Raw genomic sequence first — 15,891 nt, forward strand, 5'->3', positions numbered from 1 at the left:
TCCGGAGATTCTCTGCGAGAACTGTAGTGAGAGCTTCTTTGGGTACACACTCTCACAAAGTTCTCACTACAGTTCTCGCGTTCGATGACGATGAACGCAGAAGTAACCGCTGCGACAAGTTTATTGTTATGCGCATTCGCATATTATAATTATGCGTATGCTAAAGAGAAAAAAGTTATTAAAAAGAAGTGGCGAAAAAGAAGATGGTGGATGACAAGTATTCATCGAACCATCAAATGAATTTAAAAAGTTTACTCGAATGTCTTCGGTGGATTTTGAGTATTTATTGAATAAAGTGTACGCTCATATTGACGCCATAAGGTACACAATTACTTCCGTTCAAGTCGGCGGCGCGCGCGCTACTGAGAAACTTGCGAGTGTGGAGTCGATACACGTTCTCGCCTGTTCTCACGTTCTCGCGCTCCTTTGTCTCGCGCCAAAAAACCGACAAAAAGTGGAGAAAAGCTGGAGAACAACGCGAGAACTCGAGAAATTGCTTCCACATTCACGTTTCTCGCATGTTTCTCGCGTTCTCGCGAGATTCTCTTGAGAATGTAGAGCGCGCTTTGGCGAGACTTCTCGCCGAGACTTCTCGCGTGAGTCTGGAGGTGCTATTAGGATTGGTGTTTTGGTTTATAATATTACTAGCGGTCCGCCCCGGCTTCGCCCGTGGTACCTACATGTTTAAACTATCCTATCTCTCAAGTTGGATCGAACTGCACATGGTGTGCGAATTTTATTATAATCGGTTAAGTGGTTTAGGAGTCCATTGAGGACAAACATTGTGACACGAGATTTATATATATTAAGATATTACTTTTTTTTATGTTGCTTTAATTGATATGATTTTAATTGATTAGAAGTAATTTTCAGTTCAAGCTCATGAATTTAACATAATTTTCTTTAACTTTAAATATTAGGGTTATAGATTGAAAGAGATCAGACCAGCAGTTCCTATTCTTATCATCCTATTTATAACATTTCTGGTCATGGTTTTTGGATCATATTTATTTAAAACTAGTGGTCCGCCCCGGCTTCGCCCATGGTACATATTTCGCAATAAAAGGTAGCCTATGTCCTTTCTCGGGTATCATAATGTCTCCATACGAAATTTCATGCAAATTGGTTCAGTAGTTTAGGCGTGATTGAGTTACAGACAGACAGACAGAGTTACTTTCGCATTTATAATATTAGTATGGATGCTACCAAAATTGTACACTATGAATAAGAAGGTGGTTTATAATTACAAAAAATGTACATAAATATTTCCGACATAACATGTATAAGGTTTATAATATGTATTTATTTTAATAACTTCTTATTAGTGCAAAAGATCTCTTATAATACCTGAATTTTATAGGTAAATGTTACAAAGGTAAGTTAATATACTGTAATCTTAAAGCAGGTGGTATAAAAAATGTATTTTAGAAACATAGCAGAATTATAAAGTAGAGAAATAATTTACTCCAGAAGATTTCGAACTTACAATTTACAAGTGTGTTCTTGCAGCTTTCGTGCAGCTTTAGTGTTAATGAATGATCGGAAGGTAGGGTTGTCAACATCGAGAAAAAAGGAACAAATAAAATATTTTTTTTTGTTTGAGGGTTCAAACTTGATCTTGAAATTACATTACGTCTATATGTCTTTCTCAATCGCAATTCGTTGAAATAGGCGCTTAAATCGTAAAATCAAATTAAAATTCCTTTAATGAAAAAATAAAACACATTTTCACATATTTTATTATTATAACATAATATTTTATGTAAAGATATCCCAAAGATTAAAAGAAATATTATGTACAATTATGGTTATAATGTTTTCAGAAAATTTATGAGAACATTGGAAAATTAGTAATCTTTCTTCGAATGTCTAACTTGAAAAATAATTACCTTTTCTAGGTATGCGTAATTCATTCATTTTCTTTTAATACTTGAAATAAACAGAATTCATTCTGAAAACTCCTGAGTAAGTAAAAATGCTGATATTTTTTAAGTCTTTTACTGGTTTTATACATAGATGAAATAATGAAAATTGTATTGTTATTTGTTGTGTTGTAACCATGTTTAATTTCAAATAAATGATTTGATTTGATTATGTCATACAGGTATAGTTAGATAAATTTGCAGAGGTTTCATAAACAAATGCTATAGTACATAATATGGCGTTGTTTTTTATCACCAGCAGGTTTTAGAGAAGAAGGAACAACATAATTCATACATTACTACAATTAGTAGAAGAAAGCCCCCAACAATACAATATTTCCACGTCCATCGGTCCATCTGCCACGGAAATGCTGACGTGGCAACCCTATCTCTGTAAGATCTTAACTTGAATGCCCGATGCATTAATTAATGAACTTCATTTATCAACTACTTAAACAACTCGGTGCCGTCAAACTTGTTTGTGGTCTAACGAACTGAATTTACAATTTCCTTGCATATTTTTATTTGCAACTTTCTTTCGCGCAATAAATTTTTATGGAGGTTCAATTTGTTCCGCTTTTCGCTGAAAAATTTTCCTCTAGGAGTTCTCAAATGATACTTTAAGAAGTTTTTCTATACGGACACTATTTTATAAACAGATTCCACGATGAGTTGGAAATTTGAATAAAGTATAGAATTTATAGTTTGCTTTTTATATCTTTGCGCCACGAGAATGTTTTTCACATCCGAGAACTTAAGAAAAGTTTGCTGTTAAATTCTTAAAGCGCATTTTCGAGTGATATATTAAAAAGTTATACAATATCTGCTTATGTTAATCATGTTTCGCATCGGAGATTTTTAAATTGTTAAAAGACAGTTTTAAGGACGAATTTCGAAATTTGAATATAACAGGGAACTAGACGTATAATTTTTATTATTTAATACACAAAAGAACGCGACATGTTTTCTATCTTTCGACGAAATTGTATTCGTTTTAATAAGTTAGCTTGTTACAATTGGAATGTTTTTAAAATTCCTCTGTGTATTGTGCTCTAAAGAATTCTCCATGTTTCTACCGACTGAAATATAGCTATGTATCCTATGCTTTGCTTGTTTTGATGTGTCTTGCCCTATTGAAATTTAATCTTAGTTCGAACGTAGATTTCACCCTTTCAGCAGGTGAAGTACCTACCCATCTTCTTTTATATGTAGGTATAAACAATAAAAATGGAATTTATGGGAAAATAACACACACGCACATTATTAAAATATATTCCATTAAATAACTTCCTAGATATATTGTCATCGTAGTTTTATCAAATACGAACTAAAGTACAATTATTAAACTGTACACATGCTGCTATATATTATAGCCTTTGTAATTAAACTTTCTGATGTGTAATTACTATAATTTACTAAATAGGATGTTCATCGCTACGTGGCTAATACTATTGTGGGTAGTTGCTGAATTTGGCGACCATCTTGGTATTAAATTGATTAAGTGGGACATAGATAATGGCCGTCTTTGATCCAACTTCCATTAAATGCTACATTTATTAGGACATTAATAATGTTTTGGTATGGATATAAATTGAGCGTTTGTTTTCTGTTAATTGAGAGTGAGCTTTAAGCTTTTAGGATAAGGTTTCTTATGGCTTTATTCATCATATCACAGTTTTTCTTTCTGAAATTAATGAAATATAGCTATGTTTTATTAGCATAAGGCACTTCTTTTTTTTCTATATCACTACTCACATATTAAATAAATATAAAAGTGTATAAACTATAAACACAATGTGTAATTATGTGACCCGAAACAAATTTATTCTATTTAGTTCAGCTTTGAATAAATCGTATAAGTTTATTTTCAAGAAATTGGTGAATCCGGCATAAAACAAAAGAATTGTACTTTTAAAATACATAAGAGCCTTTGCATAAAAGCCCTTTATTGTTTCAGGTGACAGAAGACAAGTCTAGTGGATGAAGCGTCTATGGAACTGAGATTCATATAAATGTATGTAAAAATATTTGTTCAACATTTCTTAGGGACTATTTTTAGTTAATGTTTTTCTGTAGATAAAGCCTTCTTGTAGCGTTGGTAGAAGTTTTTTTTTATAAATTTAGCAGGCTTTGACATTGATTAACGCTTAGATAATACACCTGCCCCCCTAGTCAAGTGGCTATCTGTTAGCGTAGCGTTCAATACAATAGACTACGAATGTATGAGATTGACGTAGGCTGTAGATAAACGTATCTACAGCTTACGTCAATCTCATACATTCGTAGTCTATTCTATTGAACGCTACGCTAACAGAAAGCCACTTGACTAGGGGGGCAGGTTACGTCAATCTCATAAATTCGTAGTCTATTCTATTGAACGCTACGCTAACAGAAAGCCACTTGACTAGGGGGGCTACGCATATTTCGACATGGTCTATATATATTTGATTGCGACTCTATCTAATATTTTTCTTATTGTGTCTAGTCTTACTATCTTGAGATTTCATTTAAGATAATATATTTCGTGTAAAAATATAAATCATTATATTATTTACATAATACCTCTATTCATATAAACACGATATAGAAATTATTTTGTGCAATAAATCTGAAATGTATTTCTTCAAAAAGCTTTCATTTTGTAAACGAAGTTATAAAAAAATCAATTTTTTGAAGATATAAATAAGTAATGAACACAAAATATAATCTTATAAAGTATACTGTGGTCTCAGTATACTTTATAATTAAATTACTTTAGTTAGTTTAGTACCGCATAACCCAAATTACATATCAATCAAACTTCAAAGGGAGGCAAACACTTCAAAAACTAGTTAAAATTAAATTATATTTGTGAATGCTAAACTTAGTAAACCAATAGACTGTTTGTTTCGGTCAGGTACAATGAAATTTATAATTTACGCATAAATAAACAGGCGATACAAAGAAAACAAAGAAGTATCGAGAAAAAGTATTTGTATACTGTATTTTTTCAGCTTTTTATTATTTTATATTAGGAGGTTGATTAGAAAATACGTTTTTAACTGTAGAGTCTGCTATTATTTTTTGGAACGTTGCCAAGCAATTGACCAAATTTCTAATTCTGAAAACATAGTCTCATTTTTAATAGTATTGATATTGTGAATATTTATTTTTTGTATTATTGTATTATCTGTGCTGCTGTTATATATACCTTATTCACTAACAGGTTATTTTTTATCTATTTTAAAATCTAACATCCAAAGCGAGAAACATGTTTAATTCAGTTCAGTTTCTTCAAATTTAATGAAACATTCCAAAGATGTTTCTAGAAATGAACTTAATGAAAGAAAACCAAATATTTTACAAAAGATACGAACAGTTTAGGGTGTAATAAAGACTGAAACCAATGAGAGTCTTAAGACGCTCGGGCAAGTTCCTCGTCTACGAAATTTACTTTCACGATCTATGTTTTAAATTTTAAATGTTTTGTGGGCTCTGCTATTGTGAGAATATTTCTCATGTGGTCGCTATTAGCAGTAATTTCTTCTGTAAGAATAATTGGTTTTAATTATATCTTTCCTTCATTTAAGTCTATCAACATTTAAAGTGTAATTGCTTTTATATCTATTTAACTTTTTTGCCGTGCTAGTTCTTCGAGAACCAGTATTTATTAAAGAAACCGCATCAAAATCCGTTGCGTAGTTTTAAATATTATAGCATACAAAGGGATATAGGGACAGAGAATGCAGCTTTGTTTTATGCTATGTAGTGATGCCTAAACGCAATACAAATTACGTCATAATGATCACCGTTTCATAAGCATTGATTTCTTCATCGGCATTCCCCTATAGAATCAAATTACATTTAAGGTCTAGGTCTACTTAGGTACAAAGAAGAGCATTTAGCAAACGTAAGTGTCCTAATGAACGGTATGTCTGCATGCTGGACAACTCTTAGGTCTACTTTACGGTTGACCACAAAGGGGCTAATAGTAGTGTATTTAGCACATTTCACGAAATAAACTGCGTTCTACATACCAGTGCCACCAGATGATTGATTGATGAGGTTAGTCCGTGGCCCTTTGTGACCCAAAACTTTTTGTTTACGGGACACTGCGGGAATTCCAGTTTGTTTGTCCAGCTAAACTTGGACAGACTTAAACATCGGTCTAGGTATAGAAGTTTATTTGGAATGGATGGCTAAGCGATTCGGATATAGATCTGATTCTGATGGAATTTCATTATTTTCTGCTCGGAAAAGTGATTGGCGTTTGGAATTATTTATTGTTGTACGAGACGCTATATCTTTTTGTTGGTTCCGTTCTTATTATAGCTTTCTTTAATAATTGCGATTGTTTAAAATTATATTCTTTGTTTTTATCAATTCATTTTATATTTACCTATTCAGTGAAATATTTCCGATGCTATTCATAGTTACCATAATCAATTTTTTTAAAATTTATGAACTGAACATCCGTATCAAAGGTTATTAAAATGTTTTAAAAAGCACTTTAATAAAAAAAGTGTGAATCAAAGACAAGAAAATTCCACTTTAAAGTAAAACCGGACTTTCCACGGAAGCATCAAATTATTACAAGAATGCATCTCCAGATTCCTGGTTCAGACGCCGTAAGTCGGTTGAAATACCTTCATTCCATAATTCATGAACATTAGTCCTCATGAAGGTAACATAAGACGTTTAAATAAATAACCCAGAATAATATCCCTTGAGAGGCAAGATGGCTGCCGACCGCGGCAGTAATAAAATTATAGGATGCTTGTATCAGATATCAAATTATTGAGATTGCCAGTTATCTTCATAATTTTATTACGCTTTTTTCTCGGTAATGTGATCAGTTAAGTGTGTTCTTAATATACGTGTTATTGTTTTTTTTAATGATTTGTTAAAATATCTACTTACTAACTCAATCATAGATAGGTCATGCTTAAATTATGAATGCTATCTAAAAATAAAAGACTAGATATTATAAAATGTATTATTCAAAGAATAGGTATATACCTAACACTTTCCAACAATTTTGGCAAGTTCTCTTTATAACTAAATAGAAATACTTTAAGCATATTATAATATCAGAAGTAGAAATGTGTTCCTGCATTTACTTGTTAGTCATAACCAGAAGTAAAATTTACATTGTAACACTCACTTCATTTATTTATTTATTTTGCAGCATTCAAAATCAACAAAAACAATATATTAGATAACACATTAGTTCTTATTCATTCTATTCCAATAACAAGACTGTACTGGGAAATGAAATTCCTTTATAAAAAGACAATTTTATTAAAACTTGTATTTCACAAACGTGTTCACGTAACACCTCGTTTACAAATAACGTGCGAATAAACTTTCTCCTTGTTACAACGGTTTTACGAATCTAATGAATAGCGCTATGCTTTTTTATTATTACTTTGCTTTTATTTTTAACAATGTCGTTACTATATTATTATACCTATGTATAAATAAATAAACCTATAGCATAAGTACTGTATATTAATCTATGCGATACTTTTTGACATAGGTGGAAAAATAATGCCTATTTATATACGTAGGTACATCATATACCAATTAAATTAAAATATAGATACTCTATCGTTGCTCAAAGACAACATTCAATCTATCTATATTATAACACTAGCTTTTCCTCACGGTTTTACCTTTGCGTGATAAATGGGCTATCTAACACCGAAATAATTTTTCAAATCGGGCTTGTAGTTCCTGAGATTAGCGCGTTCAAACAAACAAAACAACAAACTCTCCAGCTTTATAATATAAGTATAGATATTTATAAGAAAGTCATGTTAAGTCATGTAAGTCACAGTATATATAACTTTACTTCTTTGGCTGAACATCGGAGGAAAGATAGCTTAGAAATTATAATATACATAGGATGCTTTCTGTGCATAAAATGACTCGGACGGAGCCGGGGCAATAAGCTAGTAAGTTAATTCGCCAACGTTTATCAGCACAAAATTAACTTAGTTCAATGTTTTCATGCGTTAACATTTGTCTCATGGTCGTCGTACAAATTATTTCACAAAACAGAATATAATATTTTCTAACTGCAAAAGCTTGGACGGCAAAACTCTCTAATAGTAGTATACTGTAACGAAGTCTGTTAGTAAAATTATTGTGGATTGTTTAGAATTTTCAGCATTAGTTGTAGCATGGACTAATTTGCACTCATTTGGTTTATAGTTAGAGCTATTTATTTAGTGAAATTAGTCTCTTGTTTTGTCACACATTTAGCATAAGTAATGAGTATACGACATTATCTTCTACAAAAAGGTTCTATTTGTTTTAGTAAATTGGGATTACAATTGTTCATGTATTCCAAACCAAATATGAAAAACAATTTTTATGATTTTAAATTGAATTTATTAGCTTTCGGATAAAGGGATTTACAATTACATTTCTGGATAAGGGTATTATTTGATTGCCGTTTTGCTAATGCCCGATTGCTGTATTCAATCAAACTAAATGGTTGAGATAATAATTGCCTTTATGTTTTTCTTTAATGGAAATTGCGACTGCGAAAATGATTAAATTTATGTAAATAATTTGTGTAGTGGTTGTATTTAGAATAAAATTTTTCTTTCCATATCCCAGTATCCATACCCAGTCCGTCACCTTGAGGCCAAGAACGTGTCATAAACGAACTGGATTTTCACACATATACGTTTTCCAATTAATCGAAAATCCAATTATGGATATAAACATCCAATAAAGGTTTATCGGCTCTCACCTCCGAACTGTCAAACATTTCGCGCTTCAGTTTTTAATGAATTTATGTATTTACGTGTAATGACGTAATTATTTTCAAGGCATTACGTGCAGGCATGGCGGATGATAAATTTCGGAATGATTTTTAATAGCGGCCATTTGCATGGACCACGATGCGGTGATAATGTTAATGAATTTCATGTCATTATTTTATTTGTCGGTAGTTGTACATCACTTACGGTAATGCAGTTGCCTTTATTTTTAATTTTATTCATACACTGTCTTAATTGTATACCCTGGTACACTTTTCATCATTTATTACTAACATTTTTCGTGACCTTCCTTTTGACTAGATGCATAACTTACAGTAATATCGTGGACCTATGTTTGCTTAGAATATAAATGAATACCTTAAGATTACGACCAAGCTTTTAAAATATAAATCTCAAACATCGCATCCCTCCTTTTATACTTCCCCATCTAGCCCGGAACCCTTACTCCTTTAAATCAGGTCCTATGAACCACCAATACTTCATAAACTAACGTTGCTCTTTACATGTCTATTAATTAGAATCTATAACCGCTATTAAACATGTATTCAGGTGTAACATTTGAATCGCTGCAACTAGCTTCACCTGTGCATAACGTGAATGGGTTACATTGTAATTAGCTCTTAGCATTTAATCAGTAACTTTAGTTCATGTTAATAGTTTAAACAGTTGGTACTGCTTAATATAACTTGTTAAGGTTGGTATCTGTTAGCCATTTCATATTTAGTATCTTGCGGTTTGTATTGTTAATTTAATGTCTTTCTGCAATTTATTATGTGTTTTATTCTGTTTATATGTAAATACTTCAAAAAAACATATTCAATTCAAGTCCTATTAATAAAAATAATAAAAAAAGTATGTAAAAACAACAATAATTTAAAAATTTGCCGGATAATGCGAAAAACGCAAAATTAATCCGGTAAAATTTTAGCTTCATTCCAATTGTATGATTTTTATACGAGAGTTGAAACTGGGTTAGGGTATATGAAAGAGCTGTATATTAATGACTTTGGAAGCTCGCTCTGGCAGCATGAAAGCATAGGCTTATGAAATTTTTACTTAATTCTGTTCTAAGCGAACTATAAGTCGTACAGGAGATATTTTATGTAAAGGTTCTGCTAAGCTGGTGCCTGTGTGCGTTAAAAATATACCATGTTTTGTTTTAGATGTTTACCTGAGATTGTGTTTAGAGAAAAGAGTAAGGTCCTGTGTCTTTGCAAGTGATATTTATGAGAACAACGACGAAAATAGCGCAATAATTTTAGTTAGATATATCAAGAAATTTCCTATTAACTAACTTCTATTTTCATTTGAATAAGTAAGTTTTTCATGAAGCAGTGTCGGTCGTTGGATCAGGAAAATTTTGTTATAAGCTCACTGGTAAATGGTAAAGCTATATATATTCAAATTCAATAAATGTTTCAGTTTGAATGTGAATTTATTGAAATTAAAACTCCTTCCCTAGTGAAACAGCGAACTAACTGTGTCGACCAAATAAAACATTGTTGCCATATGTTATGTGATATAAAATTATAATAATGCGGCCTCTATTATATTGCCTATAAAAAGTTCTTTGTTGCAACATACTACGTAACATTAACGGTGTATTTACACCTCACAAACATAGAGCTAGAGCAAGAGCACTCTTTCGTGATCTTTTATTGTTAACGAAAACTCGTATTCAGTGTTGTTAAATATCAGAACATTGCATAGAATCTTTTCGAACGCGCTAAGAACAACGAAAGAATGCTCTACGCCTGTTAATACTAAAAGAATTTGACACAGTCGGGTTAGAATGAACTTTCGCTCGTTTGATGTTAATGCACCGTAAGAGTATGAAAAGTATACCTAATGAGAATTTTATTGGACGATTGACGGTGAAATTTTTCCATCCTAATAGGACTAATAATACATATTGATATATATATGGATTGCGGAAAAACCTTGAAATCACGTCAAAATTCATGGAAGGTGGAGGCAGTTGTATTATGTATTCGAAGAGAATATTTGGCATTGTCCGGGCTTAGTACAATATTCCGGAAATTGATATTCGTCGGTTGCTTAGAAATATTACATAGAAAACCGACGCAGGATCCGAATCTTTAGGTGTTATTGGAATTATCTGAATAATATTGTCAGTAAGTAGTTTTTAGTACAATGAAACTAAGTCAAGTGCTTTGATTTGGTTAAGTCTTTGTATGTAGTTGTTGACTAGAATATTAAATAATCTTCAATAATATGGCTCGAAATTAAATTACGACAAGCAGTAAAAAAGGAGCATTTTATTTTTACACATTACATAGACATTTTATAGAGCTTGTTTATCTGATAAAGACTGTGTGTTGTTGATGCAAACAAAACTAAATACCTAGCAACTTTTTTGAACCATTTCCTTGTGGTGGAGTTGTTTGTGTTTGGCAAATAAATAATTGGTTTCTGTCACATAATTATTATATTGATAAATATTGTAAGCTTTTGAAACTATTATGCTTTAATTTATGAAATCAAATCTTTTTGTTTTATTGTCAAAATTAAATGGCGAGGTACCTAGGAACTGAGTAAATAAAATATAAAATAACACTTATATATATTATATACTAGCTTCCGCCCACGACTTTGTACGTGCATCCCCGTTTTTCCCCGTTCCCGCAAGAATTTCGGGAAACCCTTTCTTAGCGGATGCCTACGTCCTAACATCTACCTGCATGCCAAATTTCAGCCCGATACGTCCAGTGGTTTGGGCTGTGCGTTGATAGATCACTATATCAGTCACCTTTGAGTTTTATATATATATATTTATTATAAAATAATACATTGAGTGGAATCGAAAGTTTATCGTGATTTGAGACGAAGTGTATAACACTAATAGTGTTCATAAAAAATATGATATATCGGTCTAACAAATCTCTCAAAAAATGTGTCATTTTGCGAGTTATTTGCGAGTGCCCGTCAATATGTAATGCTAAGGCTTTCTCTGGATGACAAATGACCCTTTTAGGGTTACAGCGAACGCACTCAACACATTTCATATTATGGATTACAGCTGGTGTTAGTAATGCTGTAGCATTAGTATGCTAAAAATGATGAATGGAGCCAAAATGCATACGTATCTCAAATTTGGTTATTATTTAGTAATAATAACCAAATTTGAGATACGTATGCATTTTGGCTTACGTATCTCAAATTTGGTTATTATTTAGTAATAATAACCAAATTTGAGATACGTATGCATTTTGGCTAAAACTCCTAAATACGCTTAATGGTGCGCCGTCGTTCTGTCTTTATTTTGATATAGTTATTTCTTTTATCGACTAGTACTATCAACTACTATGGCGTTATGTTTGCAGCGATGGTTTTAATTCCGAAGTATTGATAATTATAAATAATAGGACTAGTACTATGTCATTATTTTGGCAGCAATGATTTTAATTCCAGTGTTATTGATATTTATAAATAATTAGTTATTATAGTGAAAGTAAATAAATGTCTATTATAAAAATAAGATAAACAATTATAGCAAATTACCAACATATAAGACTTGTTAAACAATGGACATTTTAACAAGAATCGTTCTTACATTGCAGTTGTTATTCGTCTATAAAAAAGATTTCAGAATATATTTTAGCATTTTCAAACAGTGCATAACTTAATGCTATTCATAATTAATGGAAAAATTAACACAATTTATTATGAAAAACAAATCTTGACTTCAAGTTGTGCTCCAATTTCTTTCATTAGGAGACCTTTGACGTGCTATGGAAATGTTCACTTTTACACTATTCAATAAAATAAAATAATGTACTGTCAGTCAGTTAAAGTCTCAACAAATAAACTTCAAACATCTTTTGTATATGCGTGTAATTAACTCTGCCGATTTAATTTAATTTAATACAGTGAAAGTTAATAAATCAATTACATAATATCAATGACGGTAGAGTTAGGACTGCCGTAATTTTCAAAGCTATATCGATTCTTTAACTGACTTAAATTCTGTATTCCTTGTTAAACTACTTTCATTAATTGATTTTTAATAATTAATAATAGCATTTCTCTATAAAAATAAAATTATACTAAACTCATTGAAAGACTTTAACCATTTTTTATTAATATTACCAACCATTAAACTAGAACAGCATAAAACCGAACCACTATAAGAACTATTGTAATAACATCGTCAACAAAAATAATAAAACAAAATAAACGACCCATTCGGATCGTAAGCGTCCATTCATCATTTTTATTGTCTCGGAGTTTCAAACCGACAAAAGCCCAATACAAATACCTGCTCATTTCCTCTCGAAATTTCCAAACATTAATTAAAAATATATTAAGAAATCCGAATCCACGTAATCCTCAGGTCATTGTATATCTAACTGCTTCAATTAATTACAATTCGACGGCCATTTGTTGGACGAAATGGGTCTAATAAGTAATTGTACTGCTTTCCTAATTTATGCAAAGGGGAGCCGGATCATCTGAGCACTAAATTGAATTCCCAAGATTTAGGTCTTTTAGGTGCTTGCTGTGTTAATTTACATTGAATCACGAACACTTAGCTGTATCAGAGATTTTATTCTGTTATATGCAGTATAAGCTGTTTTAGTACTATTTTATTTATGTGCTTTCAATTATTATAATTAATACTTTGAATTGATTATAATTTGAAGATACGCTCTCAAGCGTGTGTTCTTTTCATTTCTTATTTAGTTGTGTCAATATATTCAGCATGTACCTATTTAAAAACGAAATAAAATATAAAAGGTATTAGTTTCCGTTATCTAAAAAATATCAAGTGTTAATATTAATATTTTATGCAGCGAGATTTGATTAAAAAAGTTGTCTTTAATCCAAGCAAGGTGGTCAGCCATTAAAGCATGCAGGCCGCCGGTGATCAGCTGTTGTAAACCTTTTTAAAGGAATGTTTTTGGAAACATTTTACAATTTGTTTTTAACGACCTGTGGATGGAATGCTGTCAAGCAATTATTGGGTATCCATATAGTTGTATTTGAGCTGAGCGTAGTATCCCCACCTGTTGTTCTATAACATTCGTTAAACCGAGCTAAAAAGCGTTCGTGCGGCTTGATTAGCTCTGGTTAACCAGAACCGAATGATAGAGATCCATTCATTTCAATATTTACCTGTAAATCTATACTAATATTATAAAGCTGAAGAGTTTGTTTGTTTGCTTTTTGAACGCGCTAATCTCAGGAATTACTTATCCGATTTGAAAAATTCAGTGTTAGATAGCCCATTTATCGAGGAAGGCTATAATTATAGTATATAATATTAGTAGGATATATTATCATCACCAACATGAGCGGAGCCATGCGAGTGAAACTACGGGGAGCAGCTAGTTATGTATATTAAGCAAGTTATTCTTTTATTTCACAAGTAGGTACATAATGATTGTAGTAAAATGAGAATTATTAATATTAAATGATAATATTTAAATACGCTATGTTAATTTTGTCGATGATTTTAAAACGGTAATTACGATAATTGGATAGTATAATAAATAAAGGAACGAGTGAAACTGTTTAATTATAGTATAACGAGCGATACGCAATATTATTATGGTCGAGGTTTTAATACGTAAAATGAATAAAAAAATCACGAAGAGGTCGCTACAATAACTATAAATATATTTACAACAAAATTATTTATATATAAAAAACGCATGTAATGTAACAATAATACGTTTTTTAATCTTTTACGTAAACTTGTGTTGGTAGATCTTTTCAATAAGTAAAGAGTAGAAGTAGCCTACCTAAAACCATTTAAAATTATAATTTCAGGTTACAAAATTTGAGCTTAATCTAAGACAATACTGAAATATCATATTCTCTTTTAAAGCAAAAACCGTAATTTATTTAAACATCAGAAATGGAACTCTACTCGGATTAAATAACCTTTTAATATCGCAAATAATTAATTCCATCAAAATTTCATATTATTCTCTAAGTTTTGCGCCTATATTCATTAAATAAAATATATTTAAGCTTCTAGAAAGCGAAATTAATAGCATAATATTCAATCTTAATGTAAAATGTATTAAGTGCTGAGAATGTAACAAAAGCGACCACCAATTCAAGTCCAAATAAACATTAAAGCAAATATAATATAATACCTACTCATATTATATACAAATAAATCAACGGTAAGCTCGTACTAAACGTGGTAATTACACATTCAGTTGACTTGGGAAATTTAGAAATGGCACCTTCACACAGAAGCTTAATTATGCGATTCTGAACTTTAATACGTAATTAATGCAAATTCTAAAGGGACCAGCGTAAAGTACAGGTTATATTTATTCTGCCAACTTCACACTTTGCGTAAACTTCGGATCATTTTGAAATTCTCTTCAAAACTTCATATAACGTAATGCCATAAAAGTTAATATTAAGGGTAAGTGTGCAGGTAAGGGTTTTGAAGATCCTTGCACGTATGCCAGGTTACAATTAGGAGAGTTTGTGATGTCGTTTTAGATTATTATGTTGTTTAAAAATGTTCCCTGAATACGTAGGCAGGTTGTATAATTTTAATTGAAATCTGTTTAAGGCTGTTTTTTTTCACATAATGGTTTCATGTTTATATATTTACATTTGTATGGTTTGTTTGTGTATTAAAACTCTTGAAATTTTTTCTTGATTTATACAGCATGAAATAAGAGAAGTTGAAATAAAAGATGAAACAAATAGAGTATGATAAATAAAGAAACAGTATTGGCATTAAATAGGGCGGCTAAAAAAGCTCTCAATAATTTAGCCAAACACTTTTCTAAAATAGGCAAAACCAGTACGAGAAAAAACAATTTAAACATTACGCTTAAATGATTAATTTAAGCGAAAATAAACGTTAAACGAACAATTCCTCGAATCTCTATATCTGTGAGTTAATTTCGTTGAACAAAAACAGGACCCAAAATAAACGAAAAGCACGTAAAATTATTATTATAAATATGTATGTAAAGAGGGTCCGGGCATTGTATAATTTAATTTTTTCATCCTACTAAAATAAGACCGCAAATTCACAATTATAGTACCGTCAGCCATCTTAACTTCGTCATGCTTTAATCAAGCTGGGAAGGTAAATCGCCGGGCCGTTTACCCTGTGTGTGGTGTAAGTAAAGGGTTCAAGCGTTTATATTAACAACTAAACGGCTCGAACTAGGACAGAATAATGAAACTGGATACCT

General features: G+C 31.2%; 1 protein-coding gene across 2 annotated transcripts in view; it reads left to right on the plus strand.

Annotated features, from left to right (window-relative positions):
- LOC149899046 (uncharacterized) overlaps positions 1–15,891 on the plus strand; it is a 225,730-nt gene that overhangs the window by 131,872 nt on the left and 77,967 nt on the right. For both annotated transcript variants that reach the window (XM_090114680.1, XM_090114681.1), the window contains exon 2: positions 3,880–3,936. The gene's annotated coding sequence lies outside the window, so the exon portion shown is untranslated. The remainder of the gene's footprint in view (positions 1–3,879; positions 3,937–15,891) is intronic.

Source organism: Colias eurytheme, chromosome 21, assembly GCF_061535395.1.
Source record: "Colias eurytheme isolate Ceu_HAF_F1 chromosome 21, ilColEury1 Martin Lab GWU primary, whole genome shotgun sequence".
In the NCBI taxonomy this organism is placed as follows: domain Eukaryota; kingdom Metazoa; phylum Arthropoda; class Insecta; order Lepidoptera; family Pieridae; genus Colias; species Colias eurytheme.